Source organism: Spea bombifrons, chromosome 6 (assembly GCF_027358695.1).
Source record: "Spea bombifrons isolate aSpeBom1 chromosome 6, aSpeBom1.2.pri, whole genome shotgun sequence".
NCBI classification, from domain to species: Eukaryota; Metazoa; Chordata; class Amphibia; order Anura; family Pelobatidae; genus Spea; species Spea bombifrons.
In genome coordinates this window covers 18,102,443-18,121,356 of record NC_071092.1, presented here as the reverse complement: position 1 = coordinate 18,121,356, position 18,914 = coordinate 18,102,443, and positions in this window count along the sequence as shown.

The window sequence follows — 18,914 nt, the reverse complement described above, 5'->3', positions numbered from 1 at the left end:
CCCTTTCTTTCCTCCTTCTCTTTCCTTTTCTTTTAAATTATCCTTTGGATAGTCTTTCCGTGGGATAAATTCTTAAGCATGAAAATACAAAACACCACTTTAACCCACAAGTAGTAAGTTATACAGACTTATCTGGAGATCCTGCCGTACGTCTTGAATTGATGTTTGGGCATTACTTCTACCCCTCCACCGCTTCACCGTTAAAATCTTCCATTCCTCCCGGCACTCTGATGATGTCCGCCACGCGTCCCCGTTCGCGGGTAAACTACAGCGTTCCACTCGAGGGCGAGGGCAGGTAGACTGCAGGCGCTCCGGCGTACATCAGGGAGCATCCTCCCGAAGCCACAGGCTCCCTCGGTAGGTCACTTCCCCGGCCGCGACGCCCGCTGGGCGGCCGGGATTGGTATCAGGTGCCGGTTTGACAGACGCTGGAGACCGGAAGACCTGGAGATCTAAACGCCCGAGCTCCGACATCCACGCTCACTCCCGCGTGCTACGTCATCGTTCACACCGTTCCTAAACCCCCACAACATTACTTTTATGTTGGTTGTTATTTGGGCTGCTGAAGGCATGATTTAAAGCAGTTTTGGTGAATTAGAAACAAAAAAAGTTTTTTTGAAAAAAGTATGGTGCTACGTCTAACTAGCTTCATGTTTTCATCCAAATACTGTATTGCTTGTAGCTTCCACATACTGCACCCCACAACATCACTTTTATGTTGGTTGTTATTTGGGCTGCTGAAGGCATGATTTAAAGCAGTTTTGGTGAATTAGAAACAAAAAAAGTTTTTTTTGCAAAAAAGTATGGTGCTAAGTGTAGATAGCTTCATGTTTTCATCCAAATACTGTATTGCGTGTAGCTTCCACATACTGCATCCCACAACATTACTTTTATGTTGGTTGTTATTTGGGCTGCTGAAGGCATGATTTAAAGCAGTTTTGGAGAATTAGAAACAAAAAAAGTTTTTTTGCAAAAAAGTATGGTGCTAGGTGTAGAAAGCTTCATGTTTTCATCCAAATACTGTATTGCTTGTAGCTTCCACATACTGCACCCCACAACATTACTTTTATGTTGGTTGTTATTTGGGCTGCTGAAGGCATGATTTAAAGCAGTTTTGGTGAATTAGAAACAAAAAAAGTTTTTTTTGCAAAAAAGTATGGTGCTAAGTGTAGATAGCTTCATGTTTTCATCCAAATACTGTATTGCGTGTAGCTTCCACATACTGCATCCCACAACATTACTTTTATGTTGGTTGTTATTTGGGCTGCTGAAGGCATGATTTAAAGCAGTTTTGGAGAATTAGAAACAAAAAAAGTTTTTTTGCAAAAAAGTATGGTGCTAGGTGTAGAAAGCTTCATGTTTTCATCCAAATACTGTATTGCTTGTAGCTTCCACATACTGCACCCCACAACATTACTTTTATGTTGGTTGTTATTTGGGCTGCTGAAGGCATGATTTAAAGCAGTTTTGGAGAATTAGAAACAAAAAAAGTTTTTTTGCAAAAAAGTATGGTGCTAGGTGTAGAAAGCTTCATGTTTTCATCCAAATACTGTATTGCTTGTAGCTTCCACATACTGCACCCCACAACATTACTTTTATGTTGGTTGTTATTTGGGCTGCTGAAGGCATGATTTAAAGCAGTTTTGGAGAATTAGAAACAAAAAAAGTTTTTTTGCAAAAAAGTATGGTGCTAGGTGTAGAAAGCTTCATGTTTTCATCCAAATACTGTATTGCTTGTAGCTTCCACATACTGCACCCCACAACATTACTTTTATGTTGGTTGTTATTTGGGCTGCTGAAGGCATGATTTAAAGCAGTTTTGGTGAATTAGAAACAAAAAAAGTTTTTTTGCAAAAAAGTATGGTGCTAAGTGTAGATAGCTTCATGTTTTCATCCAAATACTGTATTGCGTGTTGCTTCCACATACTGCATCCCACAACATTACTTTTATGTTGGTTGTTATTTGGGCTGCTGAAGGCATGATTTAAAGCAGTTTTGGAGAATTAGAAACAAAAAAAGTTTTATTGCAAAAAAGTATGGTGCTAAGTGTAGATAGCTTCATGTTTTCATTTAAATACTGTATTGCTTGTAGCTTCCACATACTGCATCCCACAACATTACTTTTATGTTGGTTGTTATTTGGGCTGCTGAAGGCATGATTTAAAGCAGTTTTGGAGAATTAGAAACAAAAAAAGTTTTTTTGCAAAAAAGTATGGTGCTAAGTGTAGATAGCTTCATGTTTTCATCCAAATACTGTATTGCGTGTAGCTTCCACATACTGCATCCAACAACATTACTTTTATGTTGGTTGTTATTTGGGCTGCTGAAGGCATGATTTAAAGCAGTTTTGGAGAATTAGAAACAAAAAAAGTTTTTTTGCAAAAAAGTATGGTGCTAGGTGTAGAAAGCTTCATGTTTTCATCCAAATACTGTATTGCTTGTAGCTTCCACATACTGCACCCCACAGCATTACTTTTATGTTGGTTGTTATTTGGGCTGCTGAAGGCATGATTTAAAGCAGTTTTGGTGAATTAGAAACAAAAAAAGTTTTTTTGCAAAAAAGTATGGTGCTAAGTGTAGATAGCTTCATGTTTTCATCCAAATACTGTATTGCGTGTAGCTTCCACATACTTTTCAAATATTTTTTATTACAGTTTTATAAAATACAAAACAAAAGTAAATGTAACTATAACATCAAACATATGAGACTGTCAAACAGTATCGCACATACAATATACAGTGTACAATAATAATTCAAATTGAAACCATAGAATTGGGAAATAGTAGTTACAACAATTATCACTCGAAAGAGAGGAAAAAAAAAACAAGGGGGGAAAAACAGGGGGGTAAAATGGAAATGTAAATTATTAAAATCTTCAATCCGGAAGTCTCTGTCTTCAGTTTAACCAAAGTTATCTCGCCACATAAAAAAAATATACATATGGATGAAAGATTAAGAAGAAGCGTGCAGAAATGTAAAATTAAAAAAATAATAATTTAAAGGAACAAAAAAGATAAACTAAAGTAAAAATTTCTTTCTAATTTTCTCTTCCCAGGTGTCCCAAAAAAATAAAAGTTGTGTTTTAAAAGCTGAGGGTGGCCTAATGGAAGATTCATAAGATTTATTCTCCAAAGTCATATACAAGATTTCTTTTATAGTCGGAACAACTCCTGTTTTCCAATACTTAGGGATAAGGATAGTAGCTGCAATCAGCAAATGACCTATGATGATCTTATCTATTTTAGGCAAATCAGACGGAAAATGTTTAAAAATACATAGTTCTGGCCTAAGTACCTCAATCTCGCTATTTATAAGCCTAATTATTGGTAATAAAGAGTCCCACATAGGTTTAATTAATGGACAATCCCAAAAAATATGAAGGAGATTACCTGGGCCATTACAGCCTCTCCAACATTTAAAACTTGTAGTCATCTTCATGCGAAAAAGCCTTTCCGGGGTCAGGTACCATCTGTATATTATCTTAAAATGATTTTCAAAATGTTGTGCGCATTGTGTTATGCCCCTTAGTCCCGAGAACACATCATTCCAGACAGCTAGATCGTATGTTTTACCTAATTCCTCTTCCCAGGCCGATAAAAATTTAAGTTTTTCTGAAACCTTCGAGGAGAGGGAAGAGTAACACAATGAGATAGTACCTGTCAGGTCCGGGGCATTAATATAAACTGTGTCTATATCAGTCAAAGCTAAATGAGACTGATCCACATCAAAATCAGATATATTAAATCGTTCTTGAATAATTTGAAGAATGAAGTCATAATCACATTGCCTGTCAGCATCTAAATTATATTTTTTTTGTAATTTTGGAAATGATAGAGCCGAATTATTCTTAAAGAAATCATTAATAGAAAAAATATGTTTGCCATTCCAGTTATCTATATCTAGGTCTGGAAGAACATATCTCAAGGAACCAAGTGACATCGCCCTGGACCAAGTAATAGATCCTGGTAGTTTATTAAATAATCTATCCCAAGAGAGTATAGCCAATTTAGTTGAGGGGTACATTTTTGTAAACCTGGGCCGATTAGAATGTGAAACCCATAAAACATCTTTTATACAAAAAGGTTTTAGTTTATTAATTTCCATAATAAGCCATCTAGGCCAATCCCTGTCCAAATTAAATTTGAAAGCGCTAGACGCATTCGATGCATAATAATAATTCCTAAAATCTGGCACCCCCAACCCGAAATTGTCTCTAGAATTAGTCAAAGTGGTAAATTTGACTCTGCTAGGCTTCTTCCTCCATATAAACTTTATGAGGGCAGAACGCACCGAATCAAAAAAAGAAATAGGCACACTTAAAGGTATGGCTCTTAAAAAATACAAAATCTTAGGGAGAATAACCATCTTAATGGAGTGTATTCTACCCAACCATGAAATCTCAAGATTGTCCCACCTCTCAAGATCCTGTAGCAAAGAGGGCCAAAAAGTCTTTAAATTGTAAGCATACATATGTTTTAAATTTTTACATAAATTAATGCCTAAATAGGAACTTCCTCCAGTCAAAGTCATACGATCTTTTAAGAGCAGTCAAATCATTCCTCTTTATATGGAATGGTAATGCCTGTGTTTTGCTATCATTAATTTTATAAAAGGACACTTCACGAAATTCTCTAAGAAGAGAAAATAAATGACCCATAGAAGTAGCTGGATCACTTAACGTAAGAATTACATCGTCTGCAAATAAACCCAATTTGTGAGTATCTCCATCTATTGTAACACCCTGAATATTACTATCAACTCTTATTGCCTCAGCCAAAGGCTCAATAGCTAAAGCAAAAAGTAAAGGTGACAAAGGGCAACCCTGCCTAGTCCCATTGGATAACGAGAATGAGTCGGACAAAACTCCAGAGGCCAGCACTTTTGCAGTAGGCTTCTGATACAAAGCAAAAATAGCTTTTCTCAAAGCAGCTGGGAACCCAAACCGAATCAAAACATCTTCCAAATATCCCCAATGGACCCTATCAAATGCCTTTTCGGCATCGAGTGATAAAAATAAAGAGGGGTGTTTAGATTTTTGAATATATGAGATCAAATTAATAAAACGTCTCGTATTGTCTGTTGCTTGACGTCTGGGAATAAAACCTACTTGATCGTTATGAACAAGCAGAGGCAATAAACTTGAGATACGATTAGCTAATATTTTCGAGTATAATTTGGTGTCATTATTAATTAGAGAAATGGGCCTAAAATTGGAACACCTATCAGGTTCCTTCCCGGGTTTAGGTAAAGTAGAAATTTGGGCACAAAGGGATTCATCAGGAATATAGCCATTTTTCGAATATTCGTTAAACAATTTCGTTAAATGTGGCAATAAGATATTTTTAAATTTGTGATAGTATAGAGCAGAAAAACCATCAGGACCCGGTGCCTTACCAGATGGAGTATCTTTAATAGCTTGAAGCACCTCCTCCAAAGAAATGTCCGACTCAAGAAATTCAACATGAAAATCAGGGATTCTAGGGAGATTAGTTTTATCCAAAAATTCAGTTATTTTAGCAGAGGTTGGTTGCGTTTCCAGAGGGGAATCTTTAAGGTTATAAAGTGACTTATAATATGCAGCAAAAGAATTAGATATGTCCCTAGGATGTAAAATTTTCTGGCCAGAATCATCCAATATATAAGCTATTCTAGATTGTATAGTTTTTTGTTTTAATTTATTCGCTAATAAATTAGAGGCTTTATTACCCTTTGAGTACATTGACATTTTTAAAGATCGTAAAGTTTTAGCAGTCTTTTCCAAATTAAGTTTATCCAATTTTGTTTTCACGTCTTTAATTAAAGCTGAAACAGAGAAAGAAGGGCCTAACTTATTTGCTAAATTCAAATTATATAATTCTTTCTCCAAAGTTTTAACATTTGCAGACGATGTTTTCCTAATATAAGAATTTCTCTGAATAAAATGTACTCTTAACACAGCCTTATGAGCATTCCAAATAGTAGAATATGGAATATCTTCAGTAATGTTTTCTTCAAAATATGAAGATAACGTTTTTTCAGCCAAGATTTTTTCATCTATGTTATTCAAAATGAAATCATTCAGTCTCCAAGGTCTATAAGGAATATGTGGTATTGTTTCATGAATACCCAAAGTAATAGGAGCATGATCTGACCATTTAAAATCTAAAATTTCAGCTTTCTCAATGAAAGCTAACATATTTTCAGGCACTAGAAAGCGATCGATACGAGAGTACATATTGTGGCCAGCTGAGTAAAAAGTATAATCTCTTTCATTAGGATGTAGGAGACGCCACACATCATAGTAACATTTGGATTGCAACAATTTGGAGCACCTCTTTGCAGTGGACATATAAGAATTTGAATTGGGAGAGGATTCCTCCCTCGAGACATCACTTTCAGGGTCCAATACGAAATTAGTATCACCACAAACAATCACTCTCCCCCTACATTCATCAAGAGCTGTTTGCATAACGTTTTTCAAATATTGAAATTGGGAACTCGTTGGAAAATAAACATTGAAAATGGAATAATCTACGTTATTCACTTTACCCACCCATAACACATATCTACCGTCAGGATCAATAATAGTTGTCAAAGTCTTGATAGCCAATGATTTGTTAAAAAAAATAGAAGTTCCCCTAGCCTTTGAAGAAAACTTAGAATGAAATTGAATGGGATAATACCTAGCAAAAATGTGGGGATTAAAATCATTTTTAAAGTGGGACTCCTGTATGCACAAAACATCTACACGCTTCTCCCTAGCCTCCTTCAACAACAGCCTTCTTTTATGAAAAGAGCCCAATCCCTTAACATTAAAGGACATTATTTTCAATACCATTGATTATAAGGAACATCAAAAATGAACACAAGACTGTAAATGGCTAAAACACAAAATAAAGGGATTGGGCCTAACACATCAAATTTTAAAAACATGAAAGGGTATTGTAAAGGAGGTACAAGCACGCACAGCGAGAGAACCAAAAGAAACAAAATAAGAAGTATCACACAAGAGCTTCCATTGATTACAAATGGGTAGGGGAAAAACAACAAAACTAAAAAAGAAATGATTCCCTTCCTAATGGGGAACCAACTAAATTTGGAACAAATAAAATATATACCAAAGATAAAAAAATAGGCCCAAAGAGAGGAGTAAAAAGAAATTAAAAATATACTCCTCTCCATTGATGGTAAAAAAAAAAAGGCCTTACTGTTGGGGTGGTAGCGAGAGAACAGTGAGGACAGGGATAATGTAATAATTAATAACGTTGCATAAAAACGAATGAAAAAAATAAAAAATAAAAGAAATCTATTAAAGACCCACACATATAAGAAAAATATAAAAACAAAAGAAAACAAATAAAAATGGAAATAAATAATAAAAAAGAAACATTATCAACAAGTAGCCAGTTCGAATTAAGACAGTTAAAAAAGACCTCAAAAACATATGGATAGTTTTAAAACAATAGCTGGGCGGTGTCCCTGTAGCAGTGTTTCTTAACAACATATCCATGCTCCTGCAGAGATACTGCAATGTTTATTTAACAAAGAAGTTCCGGTTGTTTACTCCTGAGAACAATAGAGGAATAGGGAAATTCCAGAGATTTGAAATAGGTGTGGCACGCCCAGTCAGCGCCATCAACTTGCAAAAAGAAAACAAAAAATAGAAAAACACGGAAAAAAAAATCAATGTCTATATGTATAGAGCACATATCAATAAATCAAACCTATTACTCCGCAATAATGGCTTCTTCATCCAATATAGCTGCAGCTTCTGCAATTTTGGTATGCATTCTGCGATCAAATCTTTGTCCCTTAGATTCGTGACGTCTTGGCGAAAATATTTGTAAAAAATCCTTTCCCTCTTCCGGTGATGTTATAACATAGTTCTGACCATCATGCCTAAATAAAACTTTAACAGGGAATCCCCATCTGTATCGGATATTCAGAGCTTGTAATTCCCTTGTAAGAAATTGAAAATCTTTTCTTCGTGACATAGTGGAAGCAGAAAAATCTTGAAAGAATTTGAGGTTTGTATACTCCTCACAGAGATTAGCACCCGTTCTCACAGCAGTCAGGAACTCATCCTTAACATGGAAGAAATGTAATCGTGCTATAGTGTCCCTTGCAGCCTCCTTAGGAGCTCGGTTGGACTTCGGCAGCCGATGGCATCGGTCAATCAAAATCTCTGGTTCAGCACGATTTTTCAGAACTGAGCCAATAATTTTTTTAACATATGCGCCTAGATCTTGATTTTGTATGGATTCAGGTATATTTCTGATCCGTATATTATTGCGCCTACTACGATCTTCCAAATCAGCAATTTTTAGTTTACTTAGCTCGAGTTGGTGTTCAAGCAGATCCACACGCTTTTCTAACTCTAAATGTGAGTTCCTCTGCAGACCAAGAGCCTGTTCAGTACGATCCACACGAATGTCCAGTTCGTTTATATCCTTCTTAATAACGGAAATCTCTTTCATCAAATCATCACGAATCCCATTCCTGAGATCCGTAAGCAGCTTAATTAATCGAGGTTCCGTAACAGTCATACCTGATCTCTCAAACTCCTCACCCATCTTAGCCTGTTTCTTACGTGGGGACTCAGTGTCTTCAATCACAAGCTTTTCCACAGGTTTCGAGGCACCCGAAGTTTTGGTTGAAAACTTCTGCTTTTGCATCTTCCAATCAGTCCAATAGTAGTTCGATTCTGGAACGGGTCCAAAGTTGAATGCTGTTTTTTTAATGAAAAAAGCCCAAATCCTCACAGAGCTCTTGCACTATGCTGCCATCTCACTCGATGGTCAAGCCACGCCCCCGTAGCTTCCACATACTGCATCCCACAACATTACTTTTATGTTGGTTGTTATTTGGGCTGCTGAAGGCATGATTTAAAGCAGTTTTGGAGAATTAGAAACAAAAAAAGTTTTTTTGCAAAAAAGTATGGTGCTAGATGTAGAAAGCTTCATGTTTTCATCCAAATACTGTATTGCTTGTAGCTTCCACATACTGCACCACACAACATTACTTTTATGTTGGTTGTTATTTGGGCTGCTGAAGGCATGATTTAAAGCAGTTTTGGTGAATTAGAAACACAAAAAGTTTTTTTGCAAAAAAGTATGGTGCTAAGTGTAGATAGCTTCATGTTTTCATCCAAATACTGTATTGCGTGTAGCTTCCACATACTGCATCCCACAACATTACTTTTATGTTGGTTGTTATTTGGGCTGCTGAAGGCATGATTTAAAGCAGTTTTGGTGAATTAGAAACAAAAAAAGTTTTTTTGCAAAAAAGTATGGTGCTAGGTGTAGATAGCTTCATCATTTGAAAAGTAGATAGCTTCATGTTTTCATCCAAATACTGTATTGCTTGTAGCTTCCACATACTGCATCCCACAACATTACTTTTATGTTGGTTGTTATTTGGGCTGCTGAAGGCATGATTTAAAGCAGTTTTGGAGAATTAGAAACAAAAAAAGTTTTTTTGCAAAAAAGTATGGTGCTAGGTGTAGAAAGCTTCATGTTTTCATCCAAATACTGTATTGCTTGTAGCTTCCACATACTGCACCCCACAACATTACTTTTATGTTGGTTGTTATTTGGGCTGCTGAAGGCATGATTTAAAGCAGTTTTGGTGAATTAGAAACAAAAAAAGTTTTTTTGCAAAAAAGTATGGTGCTAGGTGTAGAAAGCTTCATATTTTCATCCAAATACTGTATTGCTTGTAGCTTCCACATACTGCACCCCACAACATTACTTTTATGTTGGTTGTTATTTGGGCTGCTGAAGGCATGATTTAAAGCAGTTTTGGTGAATTAGAAACAAAAAGAGTTTTTTTGCAAAAAAGTATGGTGCTAAGTGTAGATAGCTTCATGTTTTCATTTAAATGCTGTATTGCTTGTAGCTTCCACATACTGCATCCCACAACATTACTTTTATGTTGGTTGTTATTTGGGCTGCTGAAGGCATGATTTAAAGCAGTTTTGGTGAATTAGAAACAAAAAAAGTTTTTTTGCAAAAAAGTATGGTGCTAAGTGTAGATAGCTTCATGTTTTCATCCAAATACTGTATTGCGTGTAGCTTCCACATACTGCATCCCACAACATTACTTTTATGTTGGTTGTTATTTGGGCTGCTGAAGGCATGATTTAAAGCAGTTTTGGAGAATTAGAAACAAAAAAAGTTTTTTTGCAAAAAAGTATGGTGCTAGGTGTAGAAAGCTTCATGTTTTCATCCAAATACTGTATTGCTTGTAGCTTCCACATACTGCACCCCACAACATTACTTTTATGTTGGTTGTTATTTGGGCTGCTGAAGGCATGATTTAAAGCAGTTTTGGTGAATTAGAAACAAAAAAAGTTTTTTTGCAAAAAAGTATGGTGCTAAGTGTAGATAGCTTCATGTTTTCATCCAAATACTGTATTTCTTGTAGCTTCCACATACTGCAACCCACAACATTACTTTTATGTTGGTTGTTATTTGGGCTGCTGAAGGCATGATTTAAAGCAGTTTTGGTGAATTAAAAACAAAAAAAGTTTTTTTGCAAAAAAGTATGGTGCTAAGTGTAGATAGCTTCATGTTTTCATCCAAATACTGTATTGCGTGTAGCTTCCACATACTGCATCCCACAACATTACTTTTATGTTGGTTGTTATTTGGGCTGCTGAAGGCATGATTTAAAGCAGTTTTGGAGAATTAGAAACAAAAAAAGTTTTTTTGCAAAAAAGTATGGTGCTAGGTGTAGAAAGCTTCATGTTTTCATCCAAATACTGTCTTGCTTGTAGCTTCCACATACTGCACCCCACAACATTACTTTTATGTTGGTTGTTATTTGGGCTGCTGAAGGCATGATTTAAAGCAGTTTTGGTGAATTAGAAACAAAAAAAGTTTTTTTGCAAAAAAGTATGGTGCTAAGTGTAGATAGCTTCATGTTTTCATCCAAATACTGTATTGCGTGTAGCTTCCACATACTGCATCCCACAACATTACTTTTATGTTGGTTGTTATTTGGGCTGCTGAAGGCATGATTTAAATCAGTTTTGGTGAATTAGAAACAAAAAAAGTTTTATTTGCAAAAAAGTATGGTGCTAAGTGTAGATAGCTTCATGTTTTCATCCAAATACTGTATTGCGTGTAGCTTCCACATACTGCATCCCACAACATTACTTTTATGTTGGTTGTTATTTGGGCTGCTGAAGGCATGATTTAAAGCAGTTTTGGAGAATTAGAAACAAAAAAAGTTTTTTTGCAAAAAAGTATGGTGCTAGGTGTAGATAGCTTCATCATTTGAAAAGTAGATAGCTTCATGTTTTCATCCAAATACTGTATTGCTTGTAGCTTCCACATACTGCATCCCACAACATTACTTTTATGTTGGTTGTTATTTGGGCTGCTGAAGGCATGATTTAAAGCAGTTTTGGAGAATTAGAAACAAAAAAAGTTTTTTTGCAAAAAAGTATGGTGCTAGGTGTAGAAAGCTTCATGTTTTCATCCAAATACTGTATTGCTTGTAGCTTCCACATACTGCACCCCACAACATTACTTTTATGTTGGTTGTTATTTGGGCTGCTGAAGGCATGATTTAAAGCAGTTTTGGTGAATTAGAAACAAAAAAAGTTTTTTTGCAAAAAAGTATGGTGCTAAGTGTAGATAGCTTCATGTTTTCATCCAAATACTGTATTGCGTGTAGCTTCCACATACTTTTCAAATATTTTTTATTACAGTTTTATAAAATACAAAACAAAAGTAAATGTAACTATAACATCAAACATATGAGACTGTCAAACAGTATCGCACATACAATATACAGTGTACAATAATAATTCAAATTGAAACCATAGAATTGGGAAATAGTAGTTACAACAATTATCACTCGAAAGAGAGGAAAAAAAAAACAAGGGGGGAAAAACAGGGGGGTAAAATGGAAATGTAAATTATTAAAATCTTCAATCCGGAAGTCTCTGTCTTCAGTTTAACCAAAGTTATCTCGCCACATAAAAAAAATATACATATGGATGAAAGATTAAGAAGAAGCGTGCAGAAATGTAAAATTAAAAAAATAATAATTTAAAGGAACAAAAAAGATAAACTAAAGTAAAAATTTCTTTCTAATTTTCTCTTCCCAGGTGTCCCAAAAAAATAAAAGTTGTGTTTTAAAAGCTGAGGGTGGCCTAATGGAAGATTCATAAGATTTATTCTCCAAAGTCATATACAAGATTTCTTTTATAGTCGGAACAACTCCTGTTTTCCAATACTTAGGGATAAGGATAGTAGCTGCAATCAGCAAATGACCTATGATGATCTTATCTATTTTAGGCAAATCAGACGGAAAATGTTTAAAAATACATAGTTCTGGCCTAAGTACCTCAATCTCGCTATTTATAAGCCTAATTATTGGTAATAAAGAGTCCCACATAGGTTTAATTAATGGACAATCCCAAAAAATATGAAGGAGATTACCTGGGCCATTACAGCCTCTCCAACATTTAAAACTTGTAGTCATCTTCATGCGAAAAAGCCTTTCCGGGGTCAGGTACCATCTGTATATTATCTTAAAATGATTTTCAAAATGTTGTGCGCATTGTGTTATGCCCCTTAGTCCCGAGAACACATCATTCCAGACAGCTAGATCGTATGTTTTACCTAATTCCTCTTCCCAGGCCGATAAAAATTTAAGTTTTTCTGAAACCTTCGAGGAGAGGGAAGAGTAACACAATGAGATAGTACCTGTCAGGTCCGGGGCATTAATATAAACTGTGTCTATATCAGTCAAAGCTAAATGAGACTGATCCACATCAAAATCAGATATATTAAATCGTTCTTGAATAATTTGAAGAATGAAGTCATAATCACATTGCCTGTCAGCATCTAAATTATATTTTTTTTGTAATTTTGGAAATGATAGAGCCGAATTATTCTTAAAGAAATCATTAATAGAAAAAATATGTTTGCCATTCCAGTTATCTATATCTAGGTCTGGAAGAACATATCTCAAGGAACCAAGTGACATCGCCCTGGACCAAGTAATAGATCCTGGTAGTTTATTAAATAATCTATCCCAAGAGAGTATAGCCAATTTAGTTGAGGGGTACATTTTTGTAAACCTGGGCCGATTAGAATGTGAAACCCATAAAACATCTTTTATACAAAAAGGTTTTAGTTTATTAATTTCCATAATAAGCCATCTAGGCCAATCCCTGTCCAAATTAAATTTGAAAGCGCTAGACGCATTCGATGCATAATAATAATTCCTAAAATCTGGCACCCCCAACCCGAAATTGTCTCTAGAATTAGTCAAAGTGGTAAATTTGACTCTGCTAGGCTTCTTCCTCCATATAAACTTTATGAGGGCAGAACGCACCGAATCAAAAAAAGAAATAGGCACACTTAAAGGTATGGCTCTTAAAAAATACAAAATCTTAGGGAGAATAACCATCTTAATGGAGTGTATTCTACCCAACCATGAAATCTCAAGATTGTCCCACCTCTCAAGATCCTGTAGCAAAGAGGGCCAAAAAGTCTTTAAATTGTAAGCATACATATGTTTTAAATTTTTACATAAATTAATGCCTAAATAGGAACTTCCTCCAGTCAAAGTCATACGATCTTTTAAGAGCAGTCAAATCATTCCTCTTTATATGGAATGGTAATGCCTGTGTTTTGCTATCATTAATTTTATAAAAGGACACTTCACGAAATTCTCTAAGAAGAGAAAATAAATGACCCATAGAAGTAGCTGGATCACTTAACGTAAGAATTACATCGTCTGCAAATAAACCCAATTTGTGAGTATCTCCATCTATTGTAACACCCTGAATATTACTATCAACTCTTATTGCCTCAGCCAAAGGCTCAATAGCTAAAGCAAAAAGTAAAGGTGACAAAGGGCAACCCTGCCTAGTCCCATTGGATAACGAGAATGAGTCGGACAAAACTCCAGAGGCCAGCACTTTTGCAGTAGGCTTCTGATACAAAGCAAAAATAGCTTTTCTCAAAGCAGCTGGGAACCCAAACCGAATCAAAACATCTTCCAAATATCCCCAATGGACCCTATCAAATGCCTTTTCGGCATCGAGTGATAAAAATAAAGAGGGGTGTTTAGATTTTTGAATATATGAGATCAAATTAATAAAACGTCTCGTATTGTCTGTTGCTTGACGTCTGGGAATAAAACCTACTTGATCGTTATGAACAAGCAGAGGCAATAAACTTGAGATACGATTAGCTAATATTTTCGAGTATAATTTGGTGTCATTATTAATTAGAGAAATGGGCCTAAAATTGGAACACCTATCAGGTTCCTTCCCGGGTTTAGGTAAAGTAGAAATTTGGGCACAAAGGGATTCATCAGGAATATAGCCATTTTTCGAATATTCGTTAAACAATTTCGTTAAATGTGGCAATAAGATATTTTTAAATTTGTGATAGTATAGAGCAGAAAAACCATCAGGACCCGGTGCCTTACCAGATGGAGTATCTTTAATAGCTTGAAGCACCTCCTCCAAAGAAATGTCCGACTCAAGAAATTCAACATGAAAATCAGGGATTCTAGGGAGATTAGTTTTATCCAAAAATTCAGTTATTTTAGCAGAGGTTGGTTGCGTTTCCAGAGGGGAATCTTTAAGGTTATAAAGTGACTTATAATATGCAGCAAAAGAATTAGATATGTCCCTAGGATGTAAAATTTTCTGGCCAGAATCATCCAATATATAAGCTATTCTAGATTGTATAGTTTTTTGTTTTAATTTATTCGCTAATAAATTAGAGGCTTTATTACCCTTTGAGTACATTGACATTTTTAAAGATCGTAAAGTTTTAGCAGTCTTTTCCAAATTAAGTTTATCCAATTTTGTTTTCACGTCTTTAATTAAAGCTGAAACAGAGAAAGAAGGGCCTAACTTATTTGCTAAATTCAAATTATATAATTCTTTCTCCAAAGTTTTAACATTTGCAGACGATGTTTTCCTAATATAAGAATTTCTCTGAATAAAATGTACTCTTAACACAGCCTTATGAGCATTCCAAATAGTAGAATATGGAATATCTTCAGTAATGTTTTCTTCAAAATATGAAGATAACGTTTTTTCAGCCAAGATTTTTTCATCTATGTTATTCAAAATGAAATCATTCAGTCTCCAAGGTCTATAAGGAATATGTGGTATTGTTTCATGAATACCCAAAGTAATAGGAGCATGATCTGACCATTTAAAATCTAAAATTTCAGCTTTCTCAATGAAAGCTAACATATTTTCAGGCACTAGAAAGCGATCGATACGAGAGTACATATTGTGGCCAGCTGAGTAAAAAGTATAATCTCTTTCATTAGGATGTAGGAGACGCCACACATCATAGTAACATTTGGATTGCAACAATTTGGAGCACCTCTTTGCAGTGGACATATAAGAATTTGAATTGGGAGAGGATTCCTCCCTCGAGACATCACTTTCAGGGTCCAATACGAAATTAGTATCACCACAAACAATCACTCTCCCCCTACATTCATCAAGAGCTGTTTGCATAACGTTTTTCAAATATTGAAATTGGGAACTCGTTGGAAAATAAACATTGAAAATGGAATAATCTACGTTATTCACTTTACCCACCCATAACACATATCTACCGTCAGGATCAATAATAGTTGTCAAAGTCTTGATAGCCAATGATTTGTTAAAAAAAATAGAAGTTCCCCTAGCCTTTGAAGAAAACTTAGAATGAAATTGAATGGGATAATACCTAGCAAAAATGTGGGGATTAAAATCATTTTTAAAGTGGGACTCCTGTATGCACAAAACATCTACACGCTTCTCCCTAGCCTCCTTCAACAACAGCCTTCTTTTATGAAAAGAGCCCAATCCCTTAACATTAAAGGACATTATTTTCAATACCATTGATTATAAGGAACATCAAAAATGAACACAAGACTGTAAATGGCTAAAACACAAAATAAAGGGATTGGGCCTAACACATCAAATTTTAAAAACATGAAAGGGTATTGTAAAGGAGGTACAAGCACGCACAGCGAGAGAACCAAAAGAAACAAAATAAGAAGTATCACACAAGAGCTTCCATTGATTACAAATGGGTAGGGGAAAAACAACAAAACTAAAAAAGAAATGATTCCCTTCCTAATGGGGAACCAACTAAATTTGGAACAAATAAAATATATACCAAAGATAAAAAAATAGGCCCAAAGAGAGGAGTAAAAAGAAATTAAAAATATACTCCTCTCCATTGATGGTAAAAAAAAAAAGGCCTTACTGTTGGGGTGGTAGCGAGAGAACAGTGAGGACAGGGATAATGTAATAATTAATAACGTTGCATAAAAACGAATGAAAAAAATAAAAAATAAAAGAAATCTATTAAAGACCCACACATATAAGAAAAATATAAAAACAAAAGAAAACAAATAAAAATGGAAATAAATAATAAAAAAGAAACATTATCAACAAGTAGCCAGTTCGAATTAAGACAGTTAAAAAAGACCTCAAAAACATATGGATAGTTTTAAAACAATAGCTGGGCGGTGTCCCTGTAGCAGTGTTTCTTAACAACATATCCATGCTCCTGCAGAGATACTGCAATGTTTATTTAACAAAGAAGTTCCGGTTGTTTACTCCTGAGAACAATAGAGGAATAGGGAAATTCCAGAGATTTGAAATAGGTGTGGCACGCCCAGTCAGCGCCATCAACTTGCAAAAAGAAAACAAAAAATAGAAAAACACGGAAAAAAAAATCAATGTCTATATGTATAGAGCACATATCAATAAATCAAACCTATTACTCCGCAATAATGGCTTCTTCATCCAATATAGCTGCAGCTTCTGCAATTTTGGTATGCATTCTGCGATCAAATCTTTGTCCCTTAGATTCGTGACGTCTTGGCGAAAATATTTGTAAAAAATCCTTTCCCTCTTCCGGTGATGTTATAACATAGTTCTGACCATCATGCCTAAATAAAACTTTAACAGGGAATCCCCATCTGTATCGGATATTCAGAGCTTGTAATTCCCTTGTAAGAAATTGAAAATCTTTTCTTCGTGACATAGTGGAAGCAGAAAAATCTTGAAAGAATTTGAGGTTTGTATACTCCTCACAGAGATTAGCACCCGTTCTCACAGCAGTCAGGAACTCATCCTTAACATGGAAGAAATGTAATCGTGCTATAGTGTCCCTTGCAGCCTCCTTAGGAGCTCGGTTGGACTTCGGCAGCCGATGGCATCGGTCAATCAAAATCTCTGGTTCAGCACGATTTTTCAGAACTGAGCCAATAATTTTTTTAACATATGCGCCTAGATCTTGATTTTGTATGGATTCAGGTATATTTCTGATCCGTATATTATTGCGCCTACTACGATCTTCCAAATCAGCAATTTTTAGTTTACTTAGCTCGAGTTGGTGTTCAAGCAGATCCACACGCTTTTCTAACTCTAAATGTGAGTTCCTCTGCAGACCAAGAGCCTGTTCAGTACGATCCACACGAATGTCCAGTTCGTTTATATCCTTCTTAATAACGGAAATCTCTTTCATCAAATCATCACGAATCCCATTCCTGAGATCCGTAAGCAGCTTAATTAATCGAGGTTCCGTAACAGTCATACCTGATCTCTCAAACTCCTCACCCATCTTAGCCTGTTTCTTACGTGGGGACTCAGTGTCTTCAATCACAAGCTTTTCCACAGGTTTCGAGGCACCCGAAGTTTTGGTTGAAAACTTCTGCTTTTGCATCTTCCAATCAGTCCAATAGTAGTTCGATTCTGGAACGGGTCCAAAGTTGAATGCTGTTTTTTTAATGAAAAAAGCCCAAATCCTCACAGAGCTCTTGCACTATGCTGCCATCTCACTCGATGGTCAAGCCACGCCCCCGTAGCTTCCACATACTGCATCCCACAACATTACTTTTATGTTGGTTGTTATTTGGGCTGCTGAAGGCATGATTTAAAGCAGTTTTGGAGAATTAGAAACAAAAAAAGTTTTTTTGCAAAAAAGTATGGTGCTAGATGTAGAAAGCTTCATGTTTTCATCCAAATACTGTATTGCTTGTAGCTTCCACATACTGCACCACACAACATTACTTTTATGTTGGTTGTTATTTGGGCTGCTGAAGGCATGATTTAAAGCAGTTTTGGTGAATTAGAAACACAAAAAGTTTTTTTGCAAAAAAGTATGGTGCTAAGTGTAGATAGCTTCATGTTTTCATCCAAATACTGTATTGCGTGTAGCTTCCACATACTGCATCCCACAACATTACTTTTATGTTGGTTGTTATTTGGGCTGCTGAAGGCATGATTTAAAGCAGTTTTGGTGAATTAGAAACAAAAAAAGTTTTTTTGCAAAAAAGTATGGTGCTAGGTGTAGATAGCTTCATCATTTGAAAAGTAGATAGCTTCATGTTTTCATCCAAATACTGTATTGCTTGTAGCTTCCACATACTGCATCCCACAACATTACTTTTATGTTGGTTGTTATTTGGGCTGCTGAAGGCATGATTTAAAGCAGTTTTGGAGAATTAGAAACAAAAAAAGTTTTTTTGCAAAAAAGTATGGTGCTAGGTGTAGAAAGCTTCATGTTTTCATCCAAATACTGTATTGCTTGTAGCTTCCACATACTGCACCCCACAACATTACTTTTATGTTGGTCGTTATTTGGGCTGCTGAAGGCATGATTTAAAGCAGTTTTGGTGAATTAGAAACAAAAAAAGTTTTTTTGCAAAAAAATATGGTGCTAAGTGTAGATAGCTTCATGTTTTCATCCAAATACTGTATTGCGTGTAGCTTCCACATACTGCATCCCACTACATTACTTTTATGTTGGTTGTTATTTGGGCTGCTGAAGGCATGATTTAAAGCAGTTTTGGAGAATTAGAAACAAAAAAAGTTTTTTTGCAAAAAAGTATGGTGCTAGGTGTAGAAAGCTTCATATTTTCATCCAAATACTGTATTGCT